This window comes from Hesperophylax consimilis, chromosome 8, assembly GCF_061612785.1.
Source record: "Hesperophylax consimilis isolate HC1 chromosome 8, BYU_Hcon_1.0, whole genome shotgun sequence".
Classification (NCBI taxonomy): domain Eukaryota; kingdom Metazoa; phylum Arthropoda; class Insecta; order Trichoptera; family Limnephilidae; genus Hesperophylax; species Hesperophylax consimilis.
The window spans coordinates 25,465,862-25,477,282 of record NC_142843.1 but is presented as its reverse complement, the minus strand read 5'-3'; the positions used below and the strand labels follow the sequence as shown (position 1 = coordinate 25,477,282).

The 11,421-nt window shown below is 32.7% G+C and overlaps 1 protein-coding gene across 1 annotated transcript in view; it reads left to right on the top strand.

Annotated features, from left to right (window-relative positions):
* Positions 1-580: 580 nt before the first annotated feature.
* The window catches only part of RhoGAP19D (Rho GTPase activating protein at 19D), a 259,071-nt gene continuing 248,230 nt past the window's right edge, over positions 581-11,421 (top strand). The window contains exon 1 of the mRNA XM_089634022.1: positions 581-957. The gene's annotated coding sequence lies outside the window, so the exon portion shown is untranslated. The remainder of the gene's footprint in view (positions 958-11,421) is intronic.

Below are 11,421 nucleotides of genomic sequence, written 5' to 3'. Positions count from 1 at the left end.
AATATTTTTGTACTGTAGGCTAAAATTGCTTTTTGACATTACACAAATTGTGCGAAATAAATTACGCCTATTGATGTTAATCGCAATCTGCATTTGTTGTGTTTGTGTTCGACCCGTACTTAGAGTTTCCTTCCTTATTAATTTAATATTAAAATTAATGATTTATAATCTTTCACATGGAAATACTTGCAAATGAAGGTTAAACATATATTTTACCAAAAATACTTAAAATATTCGCTAAAACATTCAGGAAATACATTTTTTTTCTATTTTGCTACAAAACGCTAAATTATGCCTCATAATGCTATAAAACGCTAAATTTCCAATTGTTAATGCTAAAAAATCTGAAAATTAATGCTAAATTTTGCCATCTCTAGTTATAATAATATATATTATTTTATTGTAATCAATTCGTAAAATAGTGAGCGTCTCCATCTATGTGTTTTAAAATGTAGCTCGGTGTGCGCTTAAAATTATAAAGTATATTATAAAATACATAGATGTCGCTAGTGCTCGGAAACAAAATATTTTGCGCACGCGCTGTTCATTTTGTCCGCCATATTTTTAGTATCTTTCAAGGTGTTGTGCGCTGTCGGGTACGGGCTGCAGGATAAACAAAATTATTACGTAGATCAAACGTTTTATCTGTTGTGATATTATAGTACAACGATTTCCAAGTGCTCTTATATGTTCGAAATACCTTTATGACAAAATGTGTAAAAATGTATCGTATTTATATTCGCAATATTATGCGGTGGCTATCGAGAGTTTAATTGGAACAGGTTGAGTTTCGTCGGTGAATAAAAAATTGTTTTTACTCGGCTCGTGTTTATATCTGCATTGTGCTACTTTGATTGATTTTTACATCTATATCAGCATAAATGCTCGAGTGTTTCAATGTGATGCTGAAGTGTGCTTTTAATTGTTTGTTTTCTTCTCCGATCGCAGCGGTAACAGGTTCGTATGTCAACAATATTTTTTGACAGGTCACGCCAATCCAACGTTTCGTACCTGTATTTTGTACTTACTTGCATTGTATTTATTGTCCTGTGTGTTTGTGATGTGTTTCAAATATCTCCAGTTGCCGAGGGTTGGCCTAACCGTCAAAATTCAAAAATTACCTCCACGCGTAGTTTCGTGACCTAACCCTCCTCTTCCACTTGAGACAAGAAAGATAAGGATTCATATATTTATCGACACACTACACATCATGTCGGCAATTATTTCCGAGAATTCTTCGCTCTGAGTTATATGGTTTAATTCAATAGATACATGGTATCTGGTTCTCACTGCAAATAATATTTTCCCCGGCAGCCTTTTATCAGGCAACGTAGATAAAAGGTGACATTTGAAATTATACCTGAACTGATGCACATTAAAATTTGTTTAAACTGTCCAAAGTCTTAGATTGGTGTGCAGTGTGCACCTAAAACAAATAATACATATACAAGTTTTATTTCGACTGAAAAAATACTTGGAAAAATATACTTTTATTCGAGGTTTTGAGCCTGTTTCATGTTTGGTAAACACAGGCATTGGAGCGATGTGTGTTTTCAATGTAGGTATAACTACAAGCTTAGACTTTTTGTAAAGTAAATATTTTTCTTTTCTTGTCCAATAATGGGTGCACACAGAACACTACTGGTTCCAGAATCGATAACAGATTAAATAAATGTTATTAATCCGAGCTGAACCCAACCGCCAGATTTAGGGTCACCGCACTAAATAACATTATTAATTAATTTTATTATTTACTAAAACTAAAACCTACAATACCTAGTGCTTTCCACACTGTAAAACTATACTACGTGACATTGCATGACATTAAACTGAATGAAACGTGAATAATTTATTAACAATATCGATTGCATGCTATTAATATTTGGCTAATTTATACATATAGCGCCGTTTTCGTGAGAAATCACCTCAAGGGCGCTGGTTAGTGTGTTTATTTTACCTGAATGAAGTGAAATGCACGTAAACATTTTGTCGACGTCGAAGCAATTAGAAAAGTGAGAGCTATCAATTATTTTATTATTTTCATGTACTTATTCGGTAGCCTGAATATAACGAAATTCAATACTTTTGTACGTAGGTAAACCAAATACATGGGTAATAAGCATCGACCAATAAATATAGCTATGGTAATGAGACAACAATTTATTACAAAGTTAGACACCATAAGCAAAATGGAGTTTACTTGGAGTGACAGGAAACGTAACCAATAAAGGATCCTGCGACAAAATGTTTTTAAAACATCTGACAAAAACATTGGGTCGAGGCCGCAATGTTTTTTGTTTCTGTTTTCATCGGCCGTGGAAAACAAAAACAATTGTTTTATTTTTGTCTGATGTTTTGAAAACAGTTTGCCGCATTAATCACGTGCAATTGCTGATCTTCATATTCTGTACATACTGCATGAAAAGATGCAAACTCAGATTTAGAACTAGGGAAAGGAAAGGGATGAACGCCCTACAAATAGTAAATCGGTGGCTAAGAATGCGCAAGATACCTATTATGAACTCTCAGATACCAGAGCTAGGCAGTCTAAATAGACTGTATGTGGTATCTTGGGCACATCGCACATCGATGACCAAACGGAAAACTTGGTATTGGAGAAACTCTTGTTACAGACAAAATGAAAGATAGGGGAAGTAAAGGAAGATCATATCAGTCCAGAAAATGAATATGGTGTTCACAGCTCGTCATTGGAGGAGTTTAGTTAATTAGGGTGTTTGGCGTAGAGGTCGCGACCTTTAGCAACGAGAGAACTAGACGAAAACTCTGCAAAAACTTCCTTCTAAAACCACATATCAAACGTTAGCAATGGTAATCAAATCAATGATCATTGACTCCAACCACCACCATCTAAATATTAGTATGAATTTAGTTTTATTGTTCTAGCAGGTAGGTTTGTAATTAATCAAATCAAGACTGATCTGAAATCTGAAGATTCATTGTGCTTACAAAACCACATCTTCATTTCAATCGAATTTGGATAATAACTCGCAATACTTTTGTCTTCATTTTCAATTACGTCATAATTAACGCTATTTATTAATGACATTATGAATCGCAACTACCAACCTCTACTTATCAGATGTTTGCGCACAAAAATAGGACACTATTTACATAAACCATGTTTATTTTAAAACACTTTTTACTAGTCATGTTAAGTAACGCCAACCAAGTATACAGAATTAGTTATTCGATACGAAAAATATGCTTCAATGCTGTCTATCGTTTTTTGCTTAATTTATTGTTGGTTCACAAGAAAAATACATACCTACACACTACACATATTCATCATATTATATCTAATCGGTAAAACAACGTTTTTATGTTACACACAGTAGCAAACACGATACATATTTTATAGAATTTGAGCATTTGGGAAATAACAATTATTTATTTGTATTCCGTAGGTACTTACATGTTCAATGGAAATGGCGTCCTCCGTGGTCGAGGGGTGAGGCTCTCGACTAGCAAGCTGGAGGTCGCGGATTCAAATTCTGACGTTCGAATAAATTCCTGAAGTTCGAATAAAAATAGCCAGGTACCCCAACTTCATCCACCACATATCCTTACCCCCTCCAACTCCCCTCTACCTTAAGCTTCACAACATACCCCAATTGGGGATGCCACAGTCTCACTGACTCCAGACGGTCGGGAGTATATTACGCTTTATACAACCATGTAAATGTTATAATCTACTACGATACCGGATTGCCTTTGTGGGATTTTCTATATACTACGTATTTTTATTTGTATAAAAATTCCAATGCTGTATCAAAGCTATCAATAATAAAAGTTCTTTACTTTCTACATGATGTATGTTACTTACTTACCAACATTATTTTGGATCTCCGTTAGAGTTTCAGGCTGGCGACAGACCTGGAAAACCTTGAATTTTTGGGATCTCAGGGATATTTTTATTTTTCGATATGCGAAATATCAGGTATCAGTAAAATCGCAATAAGACGACCTATTATCGTGTAAATATAAATTTCGCGACTGATTATCGTCGCGGTCGGGTCGTCAAATACAGAAATTCGAAGTGAATTCGTAACAATACGATATATTTCCGTGTAAATCGTTAAAGTAATTTCATAAAAATTGCGACATATTTCCGAGTAGGTACATCGAAATTTCGCTGACGATAACCGTCGATTACCAGGTATTCGAAGTAAATTCGTGAAAACGTATTTCCGTGTAAATCGAAATTTCGCAGCCGATTACAGTCGCGGCCGGCCTACCAGTTTAGGTTTTCGAAATAATTATACGTATTAGGACGATTTATAACCGCGTAATGGAAATTTTACGTCATTTTACCGTCATTCGTAAAACTGTCAGATTGAGATTTACGAAATAATCTGTTTTCGCAGTATTTTTTTTTTCGAATAATATACAAAACTTACGTGCCTGGACAAAAAACTAATTTGGAATTAAAAATTACGAATAAACGAACGGTCTTTTTTGGCAAAAATTTCGAATAACGCTTTTTTTCGAATTATGTACCTATATTCATTTATGCGGTGTGGATGAAACGTCAAAAACTGTGTAAATCTTTACTGCTTTTCTAATTAGTATAAAACAAAATCACTATCCGCGTCTATCCATTCGCTTAGTTCTTGTAAACTATGCAACGTAGTTTGATAGGGTTTTCACTATCATTTAGAGAATTTCTTCCGGAAGGTTTATATATATAAACATGGGTATTATATTTATTGAAAGCAGAGAAAAGTCGAGCAACACCGGGTACACGTCAGCTAGTCATAAGGGAAAATGTAAAAACTGCTCTGGAATTATCAGGGAATTTTGAAATCCGTTTTCTGTGGCCACCCTCAGTTTACTTCATTTTATTTTATTTTTTATTTATTTATTAACCAATATACATATAATACATAATTAAACAATATATATATATATATATATATATATATATATATATATATATATATATCCCGCTACATTTGTTGCGTCCGACCCCTAAAAACTCCATAGCATTGCAGCGTCCACCGACTTACAGCGTCCGATATACGGACGCTGCAATGTTTTGACCTCAAAATTGGCCAGAACGATGCTTACCCCATGTAGAATCGTATGGCAAAAATTTTTGTGGAAGCAAAAAATGTCTCAGAATGTCTGGAAACGAATATTGAACGTTTGACATTTTGCCGACAGGTTCGCTACACGATGTATATATCGAGCAGTGTATGTTTTTATTCATTTCTACGATCTTGCCGCGTCCACGAAGTAATATAATTTTCGATACATAACGACGATCATGCTGCGTCTACGCATTATATCGTTAGTATTGCGTCCTCAAGACCGATTACGAGTAGATATTATTTTATATACATAACGACGGTCGTGCTGCGTCCACGCATTACGTCGATAGTACTGCGTCCCCGTAGCCGCTCATGAGAATATACTATTTTTAACTCATAATGACAATCATGATGCTTCCATGCATCACGTCGATAGTATTGCGTCCCAGTGAACGATCACGAGTAGATATTATTTTGAATATACAACGACGGTCATGCTGCATCCACGCATTACTTTGATAGTATTGCGTCCCCCTGGCCGATCACGTTGAAATATTATTATGAATACATAACGACGGTCTTGCTGCGTCTACGCATTACGTCGATAGTACTGCGTCCTCGTGGCCATTTGGAGTACATTGTTAAATATTATTTGAGCGTTTGGTGAGTAAATCATCAGATTTGGCAACATTTGGTTAATTTACAACGATGCCGCTTGATACTCAGAACTAAGAATCGTCTTGCGTGGTTTTTAATGCATAACGACGATTTTGCTGCGTCCACGCATTACTTCGATAGTTCTGCGTCCCCATGGCCATTCACGAGTACATTTTTATAAATTATTTGAGCGTTTGGTTGAGTAAATCATCAGATTTGGCAACGTTGGGTTAATTTACAACGATGCCGCTTGACACTAAGAACTAAGAAGCATCCTGCGTAGTTTTTAATGCATAACGACGATCGTGATGCGTTTACGCATTACGTTGGTAGTATTGCGTCCGTTGTTGTTTTTTATAAAAGAAAAAGCGTTTTTTTGGGAGCGAAACCCGGTCGGCACAAAGTATAAAAAATAAAAGTGGTGTTTGCAAAGTTATTGTTTTATTTTAAATTAAATATTGTTGTCAATTAAACAAACAATTTATAAGTTCCCGAATATAAAATAAATCTTATAGAATAAAATAAAAACCTCAAGATATGAATTGAAATCTAGCAAGAATATCGTAACACAAATTGTGAGGATTATTATTAATATATTCATAGAATTATAACTATATATTTTATCACACCTTCATAAATGCAATGAAAACTTTAACTTAAATGAAATCAACAAAAAATCAAAATATAGAAGAATACGTATGTGAAACATACAGCGAATGCACTAAAATCTAGAACAATATAATAAATCTACTAACAATCTTACACTTAAACATAAGGAGTATAATTTTAAACATGGACGAACTTCTGGTATACCTATGTATTTAACATTATGTCCACAACCAGATTTTTTAATACTATCCGAGGGACACTCGCATCCAATACATAAAAATATACCAAGTATTCCAAACTACAAACAATATGTCACAAATTATCACAAAAATAAAAGTAGTGGAATTGTAGTCTATGCTAAAGAAAAATTTACTGATATCAATGTTAACGAAATACCAATATGTAACGCAAACTGTTTGTCAATTAATGAATCTAAATAATTAGCCAATTAATATAATCGCATGTATTGAATACATAGCTCGTTATACCCTTATAATCCAGTAGGTACCTAAGCGATTTCTTCAGAAACTTGATCAGGGTGCTTAGGCTGTGAACATCTTGGAATAATTATCGATAATAACATCAAATGGAAAAGTCAAATAAACTCCACAGTAGACAGAATGAGAAAACTCATCTTTATGTTTTTTAGACTTAGAAATACTGTATCATTAAAAATACTTAAAGGTATTTATTTTGCACTTGCACATTCTACACTACTACAATATGAAATCGTGGTTTGCGGGGGGGGGGGGTGCGTATAAATCATACCTACGTCCACTTGTGACAATTCAAAAAATATTAATAAAAATCATATTTAAAAAAGCCATATAACTATCCAACAATAAATGTTTTCCAAGGTTTCCCGGTTCCCCTTCTCACAAAAATTTATGACAAAAATACTCGTACATTAAGAACTTCAATTACATAAAGATTTATTTGATAAAAATAATATTCCGTAATTAATTTTAAGCTAAATAATTATTTATATTGGAGGACTAACCGTACCACTAGTTCGAACTACAACAGCAAAACAACATTATTTATTTAACGGTATAAAATTATTCAATAAATTACTCCTGGATATATCTGAGGAAAATTATGACAGTTACAAAAAAAAACCAATTTAAAATTCTCTAATACCACCTAATAAATTTTCATATTGTTTTAAATTATTTATTTATTTATTTTATTTCAGGGAAATCAACAGTTTACAATGTGGTTCATTTATACACGTGTAATTTACCTAACTGAGAAACCAATTGCAGATTTCCGCAATATTCTATTCTATTATGTATGTAAAAATTTAAAAACTATACTTACAAGAACTAAAAAATATTAAATTTATCGAAGAAAGCAAACACTTAGTGGCTTGACATTATACAAAATGAAACAAATACTTTGTTTTAAACTACTTTATTTTTATTTATATTTCGTCGACCGGTTTGGATTGAACCCAAATATTGTATAAAATAAATATAAAGTGGTTTAAAACATAGTATTGTTTCATTTTGTAAAAAATATAACGTTATTCAAGAGGGAGATTATTATAACATGAGATTATTTTAACTGGAGATTATTATAACAGGAGATTATTAAAACAGAAGATTATTATAACGTAATACTACATAATATATGTCATTACATAATATAATAACATTTTATGCAGTTTGGTACACGTTTAATACATTTTCAATATAGTTTTTATATTTATTTTGGTTACATTGAAGATAGAATCAGAGAGAATGTTATTATACATATGTTGAACATATTCTTCTAAGACAAGCATTTTTATTTTACTAGATTACATGAGCGTGTGTGCCGTGTAGGTACTTTCAAATCAATTCTGCTTAATAAACTCCACATATTATGTTTCTGCTTATCATTCCTTGGTATTATTTATAACTAACCTGTTTTTATTACTTTTATTGTATTTTCTTGTAAGGCTATTAATAGTTTTTGTAATAATATTTGCAATATAAATATGTAAAAATATATTGTTGTCCACTCCTAAGCACAAGCATCTTACTTATCAGAAAAGTGATTTAAATATTATTTAATATTATGTTGTAAATATTGTAACACTAAAGATGTTAAGAAATAAAAATAAAAAAAAAATTATATATTGAACTTAATGGTATTAATAAGTTTAACTCATTAATTAAAATATTGCAATTTGAGGTTGAACTAATTAAGTTAAATATAAAAACAGATATTATTATATTGAATACGTAACGACAGAAGTTCTGCGTCGATGGTATTGAATCCTCGTGACCAATCACGAGTAGATATTATTTTGTATACATAACGACGGCCGTGCTGCGTCCACGCATTTCGTCGATAGTATTGCGTCCCCATGGCCGTTGGCGAATTTGTACATTTTATGTATTGTTTGAGTCCTTGGTGAAGCAAAACCCCAGATTTGGCAACATTCAGTTCATTTACAACGTTGCCACTTAGCACTCAGAACTAAAAAGCGCCTTGCGCGGGTGGACATTTTTGTAAAATGGTTTACAGTGGACGGTAAATTGATATCCCGACCTAAAAATGTCCGACCGCCCTCTGCAATGGAGCGAACTGGCGCGTTATGAAATGATACATTTTTACTAAGGATATCGTTGTAAAAAAAATTGTCGCACGCCTGCGCCCAGTAGGTACGTTTGTATACAAGGTGCAACAAGATATTCATTAAAACTTCTCACTATCAATAGACAGTTTGTTGTCAGGTCTGGTGTGTTTCTGGATGTCAAAAAAATAAAACATAAATATATATACATATATTTTTTATATACCGCACAAGAGTCTCAACCGCTCCCGTCTGGAACAGCGAGACTGTGGCATCCCCAATCTGAGTACTAGGGTGAAGGTATTGGGGAGGGGAAGAAGATGAGGAAGAGAAATGTAGAAAAGTACCTGGCTATTTATATCTGGTCACCAAACACGGCAAAAGCTTGGAAATAACGTTTCCATTCGGAATGGTGGTCACACACCAGGGCGATACTGAGAGTATATTTCACTCTGGAACGTGCTGCAAACACACTTTATATTATGTTTAATGTATTAATTGTGAAATAACACAAACAAATAAAAATTTATTTGCGCACGCCAGGTTTGACCGTCAGATTACGGGCTTCGGATTGCGAGTCGAGAGTCTTACTTCTCAACCACAGATGCTGTAATTAATTAATTAATTCACTATGAACGTGAAAACTTCATTAGAAAAGTAAGAAATATTTTGTGTTGTTTATTTATTTGTTAATTTATTTATTACACCTAATAGACGTTTACATTCTAGTTTAATAGTTGAGTATCGCAGTTATTATAAATTCTTCAAAATTAAAACAATAGAGAAAACAAAATAGAATGAAAAAAAAAATGTTACAACAAAAGCGTATAATAAAATAAGATACATTGGTAAAAATGATAAGAAGTCTCACATAAGTAGATATTCAAAATAAAGAAAAGATTGCAAAAATTATAGATGTCTATTTGTCTCGATATATAAAAGAATTAAAATAAACAATATTTATATTGATTATTTTTAAGGTGAAATATATCTCCCATATCAGAATAAGTCATGTAATCCTAAGGGGTTTAATAATATAAGGGGCATAACAACGGCCTAAATTTACCTTTTGAAACTCTCAAAACAAATCCAAGAGTCTTAAGGGCCGTATATACGGAAGACGTAAAAATTAAATCGACCTTCAAAACGCCATGTAACAAACAAATAATATACACTCGGACGCAAGAATATATTATTCAGTATGGACGTGAAACCTTTATTAGAATAGTCAGCAATATACGGCAGACGTAACAATTAAATTAGAGTGAACGGACGTGAAACCTATATTAAAAGGAACCTTCAATATACAAAAAATATACACCCGGACGTGAGTATGTACGTGACGCTAGAAATGTATGAGAATGTAATAAACATCAAAACCTGCATTATTATGAATATTAAAAAAATATGATATTAGCGATTATCGTGAGTAAAACATAGTGCAATATTCACAAAAACAATCTAAAAAAAAGAACTAGAAGTGCTGGACGCCCAAAGACGGATTTACGCACGGACGCAATAAATGTTGTGGGACCTATATATATATATATATATATATATATATATATATATATATATATATATATATATTATATAATATTAGTGGTAACAATACCTCCCTAACTTCCCTTTGCAAACAAGCCTTCGCGGAATATGTGCATTTTTGTAAAATTATTATATTATGATTAATACACTGCAGTGGAAGCAATTCCAAACTTTATCGGATTATTAATGTTACTATTGAATAATGCAGTGTACAACACGGAGAAAAATGAGTATTGCTAATTTATTCAGAATCTCTTAAAAATATAGGTAATCCGGTTGAAAACGAGATTGCTGGCCGTTTCTTCATAAACTTTTAGTATATTCCTAATATATCGGAACACGTGCTCATGCACGTGCATTTGCCTTGATAATATATAATGACGAAACACGAAATATTCGTGATTTACTAAAAGTCTATCACGAAACCTGTTAATTCATTCGTTAAGGCCTGCAATACCGTTTTTAACCGGATTAAAATCAGCAATATTAATTTTTCACCGTGCATAATGTGAGACGCAAACTTTAACTGGGATGCATTACAAAGTCGCAGACATCAGATGAACAATACTCGTATATGTAGTGTAGGTACACTATGTCCGTTGTACACGCGTATCTATGCATTTAAAATATTATCGTAATAATCGATATCTTATGACATTTCTGAACTCCAACATGATATTTTAGTTGTTGTCTGAAGATGCCTCTTCTGCGCATTATGCACCGGCGTCCGGCGATAGTCAATTTTGCGAGTGTGGTTTTAATGTAAATCTTATCAATTTATTATGTATTCATTATTGCAATAGCGAATCAATTTTGTTTGATTTGTAAATAAAAGCACATTCATTCAAGTATTTTATATAGTTTACCTAATTCTCCGTATGTATTTTTTAATCGTTTTTTTTTGCATTTAGATAACATATATAACCTCATTTTTACGCAGGTTGTTCGCATTTTTTCATGCATAAGTAAAAACACTAAAACACAATTTCTGATATT